The sequence below is a fragment of the Festucalex cinctus genome, chromosome 7 (assembly GCF_051991245.1).
Source record: "Festucalex cinctus isolate MCC-2025b chromosome 7, RoL_Fcin_1.0, whole genome shotgun sequence".
NCBI classification, from domain to species: domain Eukaryota; kingdom Metazoa; phylum Chordata; class Actinopteri; order Syngnathiformes; family Syngnathidae; genus Festucalex; species Festucalex cinctus.
The window spans coordinates 30,299,363-30,307,300 of NC_135417.1; the positions used below are offsets into that span (position 1 = coordinate 30,299,363).

At 38.6% G+C, this 7,938-nt stretch overlaps 1 long non-coding RNA gene across 1 annotated transcript; it reads right to left on the minus strand.

Annotated features, from left to right (window-relative positions):
• Positions 1-257: 257 nt before the first annotated feature.
• Positions 258-3,587, minus strand: LOC144022790 (uncharacterized). Its single transcript, XR_013284401.1, has 3 exons — positions 3,515-3,587; positions 3,337-3,438; positions 258-3,253 (listed from the first exon to the last, which is right to left on the minus strand). It is a non-coding gene; the product is annotated as an uncharacterized LOC144022790 (long non-coding RNA).
• Between the last annotated feature and the right edge of the window lie 4,351 nt (positions 3,588-7,938).

The following is a 7,938-nucleotide window of genomic DNA, read 5'->3' on the forward strand; positions in this document are numbered from 1 at the left end:
AATTTTGAATTGCGCAAGAACTCTCTTACATCCGGATTTGACTTTTTTAACCGCAGCCACTCATGCTCCCACATCAACACAAGCTGTACACCGTGCTTGACTTTTAGATCCTGTATTTTCTTTTTAACCCTGTCAAACTTTTCTTGAAACGGTCGTTTACTCATAGGACACTTTTGAGTAGGATCGTAACATTCACGGCATCCGTGATAGAAACATCCGAGATATTCCCATACATATTTTACGCTGTCTATCAAAGCGTACCCGTCTACATAGTACTGCCCGATCTTGACCTCCCCCTTGTTTAAGGCGTGAATAATAGGTATTTTTTGGCTGTGCGCCACCCACATTAGGTATTGGATCGAGTCGCGTGAGAATGATTTGGATTGTTGTATGTAATTATCGGTCGGCGTAATAGCCAATGTTTTAGGTGTTAGGAAATTGTTCCGGAACACCTTCATGCAGGAGGAGGCGATAGTTACAGAATTGAACGGGTCTGTACCAGTCGCATTAAGAAACTCCTCTCTAAATTTCTCGCAAGCTGTCACCAAAATATTCACATCATTTCTGCAGTACATTAGAGCTTCCTGAACAAAATTGAAGGTTCCCTTACACGCTACCTCGTACCATTCAAAAAACTTTGTACGATGCACCGTCGACATACGCTCTACCCCATAATATTTTGGATCAGGGTAGGGACCGATGTAATTTAAATGGTCTAGAGAGCTAAAGCCATGGGGGAAATACCCTTTAGTTTGATCGATGAAACCTAGAGCTTTAGGCAAGGAGCTGAGGGGCATCGTGAGGAAGGACAAGGAGTCGATGTACCCCAGTTTGTAGTCCGTATCTGAGAAACAAATGACTTTGCTCCCTTGCATAATGATGCTGACATTAACCCCCATGTCTACCATTTTGTTTAGAATGATGTAAGCGTCAAAACCTTTGGCGTTGTGAGCGATTAGTTTAGACTGTTCAAAACGAGGGTTCCTGACATAATCAAGAAATTGTTCGACGCAATCAAGACCCAACCAATGTTTTTCCACCCCCTTTGTCGATTTGGTACACACTAGGTAGGGTTTGTGTTTACCGTCAGCACCTACGAATGTTTCAAAATCGTAGTAAATTATTTGTTTACAAGGCGCTTCCGGTTTTAGAGGCTGCATGTAACACAGATGAGGGTTTCCTCTCGCCTCATCACCGCCCTTAGGTAGAACCTCTCCACATACTGTGCATTTGGCTTGAGGGCATTTATGTTTAACATTCTCCCCCTGTGATTTGACGTAATATTCCACACTGCATTCGCTACATTTTTTGTATTTCTCACAGTTGCTAGTCTCGGATTTTGAGGTCTGTCTGCGTTCTTTGTGTTTAACGAAGCAACTCTCGTTCTGACATATTTTGTTACAATCGTTACAATGAATGGCTTTGAACGGTTGTTGTTTGCAGGTAGGGTCGAGACAGATGTGACAATGCCCCTCACAACTATGTTGTTCTTGGTTTTTATGCCCTTTGTAACATTGACTGCAAAAGTAGGATTTCCCTATGAACTCCTTAACCGATTTTATTCCATAATAGTGTCCGTCTAATAGCAGTAAGAACACTGAGTCCTCTGATTTGGGGTATTGCGTCTCAAAAAAAGACAGGGGGCGTTCGCAATCCGCTCTATAAGCTATAACGATTTTGCGTTTCACAAGCGTTTCAAATTTGTGTACGTCCCTCAGACTAACGGCAGTCTCACAAGTCAACCCCACGCTTTGCTGTAAATAACGAGCCCTCTGTGTAGCCTGATCAACAGTCAACGATCCGTCAAGCAGGTATGCTAACGATCTAGCAAAGCATAATTTATCATTTTTGTCATACGTTATGTACAAACATCTCTTCTTCTTTTGAACCATTTCATCATTTGTAGTCAAAATTAGTTTGCGTTTGGCACCTCCTCCGCCATTAACATCAAATACAATCTGTACAACAAGTTCTAGACTATTGTCGGCCAGTACCTCTGTATTAGATTGTGCGATGCGATCTAGCAAATTATGGACTGCGTCAGTTACGTCATTCGGGTCATTAACAGCATCTAGGTAACAGTGCTCCCTCACATTTTCACCCACTATTTCTGCTTGGACTATATCACCGCGACTAGTCGATCTGATTACCTCCTGCACAGCTTCATTCAAATTATTGCCAATGTTTGTGTAGAAGGCTGCAAAATCAAGGGGGTCTTCGGGTCTCGTTGTATTTAGACGTCGTCTTATCTCCAAGTTGTTAAAATTCGGACGCCTAACTTGTCCCCCCACCTGTCTGTTTGTGTCTGAAGATTGTTGCAAGGTGGATTGTGTACTGGGGGTTGGTGCTGGGGGATGTTCTGCTTGAATGTGTCGATGTACCCGAGACTGTTGTTGGAGGTCTTGTCTAGCTGGTGTACTACTACCACCAGCTTCTGTCTGTTGCGTTTGATTGTGCGTGTATGGTTGGTATTGAAAGTTTTGTGTATTTGACACAAGTGTCTGCTGGCAATGTGTACTGCTGCTACCTTCTGCATATTGCATTTGATTGCGTGGGTGTGGCTGGTGTTGGAGGTCTTGTCTATCTGGAGTATGTTCTTGTCGGTAATGTGTACTGCTGCTACCTTCTACATGTTGCGTTTGATTGTGTGGGTGTGGCTGGTGTTGGAGGTCTTGTCTATCTGGAGTATGTTCTTGTCGGTAATGTGTACTGCTGCTACCTTCTGCATATTGCATTTGATTGCGTGGGTGTGTCTGGGGATGTTGTGAAAATGATACAGAGGATTGCTGTTGGTCATTTCTATGTATGTCTGGTTCAAGTATGTCCTCAAAGGCTTCGCCGTTTGAAGATGACTGGTTAAGACGTGCAAGAGCCCTCTCTAAAGGATTAAAGAAATCAATAAAATCCTCAATGTGTCTTATAGCCACAAACGGATCGCCATCATCGCCGCCGATTTCATCAGGCATTTGAAAAGGCTCGATTTGCATAGAGATCTCATCGTTTAAGGCATTTACAATTTCAGCCAAACCTTGACCTACATTATCTAAATCCATGTCACCCCCCTCAGAGTTTTCCATTTCAGATTCGCTTTCAATCGGTGGAAACCCGACGAATTCACCTTCCTCTTCGGCCCTCACGTTTTCACGCCTTAATATCTCTTCTTCTTCTTCTCCTTCTTCTTCTTCTTCGTCAGATATTATTATGACCTCAGGTTGAGCAGTCTCTGGGACCGTCTCGCTCAGTATATCACCACCTATAATCATACAACATTACCGGTTCATTTAAAAAATAGTAATACATAGGTTTTATTTTATTTAAAAAAAAAAGGAAATTTACCGTTCACTCCTGCAGGTAATTCGTCATCCAATTCTTCCTCATCACTCGTAATTACGAAAATCTCCGGCTGTCTAACCCTCTCGTTCACATCCTCATTCAATTCTGTAAATATCCATTACTAACAGTTAATTTTAAAGCAAGAAAAAGCTCTAAACGTTTCAAAAAAAGAAATACTTACGCCGGATTCCTGTCACAACATCGCCATCTTGTGACGCTGAATAATAATACAGTTGAATTTCATCCAACAACGCTTCTAATTCTGTAAAAATTCAAATTTAAAATAAGAAATACGAACTCATTCACTCATTCAAAAAAAAAATAAAATAAAAAATAAACTCTCCTAACTCCATAAAATTAAAATAAATAAATAAATAAATTAAAGTAAAACAAAAAATACATATTAATACAGACTTATTCCAAAATCTCTCATAACTTAAAAATAAAATAAACGCTATAAGTATAAAAATAAAGTCATGCATCATTCCATTAAATAAATAAATCACTCACTAAGATGCTTGGTTTTCCAGAAGCTTCATTAAGATGTAGGGGGTTTTTATTTCATAGCAAAAACATTAATAGAAGTGAATATAAGTGCCACATTTGTATGAGTATATATACATATATAGATAATATCAAGAGTTAATTACCTGGATTCATCTTGGAAGCTCAGAGCCGATACCTCTTGAGAATTTTTCAGAGAAGTGAGTGTGGCATTGCGAAGGCCTCATATTTATACATAGAGGAGGGTGTGCAAAACGCAATTTAAAATCCATAAATTTCTATTAGACTCTCAGAAATGACCCTCACAATTAGCTGCGTGTCCGTTCATCTTCAGCCTAATTTAATTTTATGACCAGTACCCCCTCTGTTCTCACAGGGGTAAGGATACTGATACCGCTAATGACCTGCTCACCATTTTCCTTTTGTAAAATTGATACTGATATAAATGTAACCGTCAGAGTACATGCTTGTTTTTGAAATATATTTTAGGAAGCGTTGTCTTTCAAACTAACATTATAGCCACCGTCTAACCTCACACTTCTTCAGCCCCCCGTCTGTCCTCACACTTCTTTGACCCTCATGCAGCCATAGGCCTAGCGCGCACACACACACACAAGCACAGACATACATTTGACCTCCCCATGAATCTTTGACTGCATATGCTTCCCCCTACTCACAGAAATATTGAACAAAAATGTCAGATAGTAACTATATCAGTAAGGGGAAATTATATAGTTTTATCCGTTTATTTTCAGATTCAACCCCAGCAGTCACGAACGACTCTTACAACATTTTTACATATAATGTATAACTTCATGTTTTTTAATTTCATAATACCAACCACCGTATCACAGTTTAACCTTACCTTATACTTCTTGTTTTACAACCTCTAAAAATACAATCTTTGAGCCGTGTTTGCGCATACTTTTCCCCCTTCACCATAATAGAAATGGCTAGTACTTTTCCCCCGGCGGTTTTACCCATACTAAACCACTCCCTCCGATCACGTCATTCAATCTCATTATTATTCATTATTCACTCAATCTAGGGGGGCGTGCACCGGATCCGGAAGTTAACCAAACAATTAGCATTTGAACCCGGGTCAGCCATGATATCTGCAAAAACAGGTAGGAACACCACCTACACATCATCCATCTTCATTAAGGGGTCATTAATCTTCATTAAATGACATCAGGAAGTCATTAAGGGTCATTCATCTTCATTATATAACACCTGGAAGTCATTAAAGGTCATTCATCTTCATTAAACGACATCCGGAAGTCATTAAAGGTCATTCATCTTCATTATACGACATCCGGAAGTCATTAAAGGTCATTCATCCTCATTAAACGACATCCGGAAGTCATTAAAGGTCATTACCCCTCATTAAATGACATCTGGAAGTCATTAAAGGTCATTAACCCTCATTAAATGACATCTGGAAGTCATTAAAGGGTCATTAATCTTCATTAAATGACACCAGGAAGTCATTAAGGGTCATTAATCTTCATTAAATGACATCAGGAAGTCATTAGGGGTCATTAATCTTCATTAAATGACATCAGGAAGTCATTAGGGGTCATTAATCTTCATTAAATGACATCAGGAAGTCATTAAGGGTCATTAACCCTCATTAAATGACATCAGGAAGTCATTAAAGGTCATTAACCCTCATTATATGACATCTGGAAGTCATACAAACATACATACATGACCCCCCTAATCTAATTAAGAATGTCATCCATCAAATTTTGACAGAAGCGGCCTCGTAATATTCTCTCTATGGTAATCCACTACAGTATGAAATAAGGAATCAAATGAAATGGAAAGTTGGAGCTTTAACAGCCTAATGATATCGAGGCATAAGTGTATTGTCTGTAAAAGTGTATGTGTGTGGCTTCTCACTGTGTTTGTCTCTGTGAGCTCTTGTGTATGTGTCTGTGTGTCATATTGTCTAAAGATGACGGCTAAACGGGTTTAAATTGTGTATAAGGGGTTGTTAGATCGTGTCTAACATAACTATGTTAAAGTGGTGAAATTGAGAAATTTTGGTCTGTATCAAATATGAGGTGCGTGGACCAAAAAGTGGTCCCAGAAGGGGTCATCACCCGGTCCTCAGGTGAAAATTATGTATTTTTGTTTTTGGATAGCAAAGCTAATTGTTTGAGATTGAGTGAAGTAGGTGACTGATGACAAGTTGTTGAGCTTGTGACGGAAAAAGAAAAAAGAAAAAAAATCCTTTTTGTTGGATTGTTTTGAGCATGGGAAATGATAAAAGTAAGAGAGAAATGTGAAAGTAGAATTGATTATGGTAGAATTAGAACAACTGGACGAAAAGAAGATGAATTAGTGGATGATTTTAAAGTGCGATTTGTGAAGTGTTTAGCCTCAAAAGTACAAAATGGATAGTTTAAAATGATTAGAGGAGTTAGAAAAACACAGAACCGGTAAAGGACTGCTGTGTTAGTCATATAAATGAACTAATATGGTTTTTATGGAAAATTGACAGTGATAGGAAGCAATGTAAGTGATTGATTACACGATTATACAATTTCTATTCTAGGTTTGAATGGTGATTAAAAATTATGATCAGATGACAGGCAAAATGTGTAGTTGTGATGATTATTTAGATGAATGATTCTTTAAAAAAACAAAAACAAACAATAACTTTAGGAAGAAGAAGGAGTTATAACATAGAATTTAATAAGTAAATGTAGTTCTCAAGGGCTATAAGAGATCTTAACATAATTTTTCCATTGTTATGGTTTTTGGATGTATATGATACACAGTATTAATTTGAGTCAGTATGAGGTGAAGTTAAATCACACAACTTTAAGATATGAAAAATGTACTTTTGAATTTGATGTATTGATGGCATTAAAGGTACACTCAGTATTATACAGTGGCATCTAGTGGTGAAACAATAAATCATTCGAAAAACAAAAACAAATGTTTGTGTTAGTAGTAAGTAAAAAGATATGTTGTATCGTATAAACATACTTTTTTAAAATATAACGGTAAGTATATAAATCACGAATTATTGTACATAACCGCGCCTCGCCTGCTAGTGTCCGCCATGTTTCGCCGCCATCTTTCTGCTACGGGTGCCGTCAAAGACAAATTTCAGCGCTCCATTTCTTAACGCGTTTTTGGAACGCACTTCCGGTTTGTATGGCGGCCGCATGTCCACGAAGAAGAAGAGTTTCCGGTCCCCGAAGAGAGCATTATCAAGCATCAAACTTACTTTGGGAATTTATTTTATTTCAGCGCGACAAAACAAGAGTTTATATTGTAGCCGCATTTGCCAGATGCAGAGAAATGAGGAACAGACTAGGTTTGGGACGTGCCGGTGCCTTCGACTGCTTTCTACTTGACCGGTAAGTAAGAGTACATTTGTGTTTACGTTTTGAGAGCGAGAGGAAAAAGTATACACCGTACTAATTAATACGATGTTCGTACCTTTGTTTTACGTAGATACTTGCTTTGAAAAAAAAAAAAGATTCCCGCTGGCACGTTATATTTAGAGTAAATGCGCAAGTTATTGTGTAATGTAATGTAACTGTGATTTCGGAGGTATATTTGCCCATAACTTCAATGGAGAATCTAAAGCATACTGTATTAGTGGAGGAGTTGAAAATTATTTTCGTTGTGGTTGGTGAAAATAGTGTTCTCGAAATTAATTTTCGGCAGGGAATAACTTTCTGGACTTAAATGCTGGCTTTACCGTAAGCACTGCTAGAGTCTGAACTCTCTCACTTAAGTGTGTATGTACTGGTCCATTGTGTAATTGGGTGCACAAGAATTTACAGGCTGCAACGTTTTCCACGGAAATTCGACAAGCAAGCAGCCTTTGCATATTCTATGCAGTATGCAGTCAAGTTACTTTTATCTAGCTAATACAATGTTTTGGGCCCAAAAACTAAAGATCTTACCTCTATTTTGGGGGCTTTGTTGTAAAGTCTGTGACATATAGTAGTATCATCAATTATTTTATTTTATAATTTTGTTTTTGTTTGTGTCACACTAGATCAACAGCCAAACTTGAGGACTTGAACGAGGACACTTGAATGGAGGACCCCAGAAGGCTTCGGTGTTGTACCA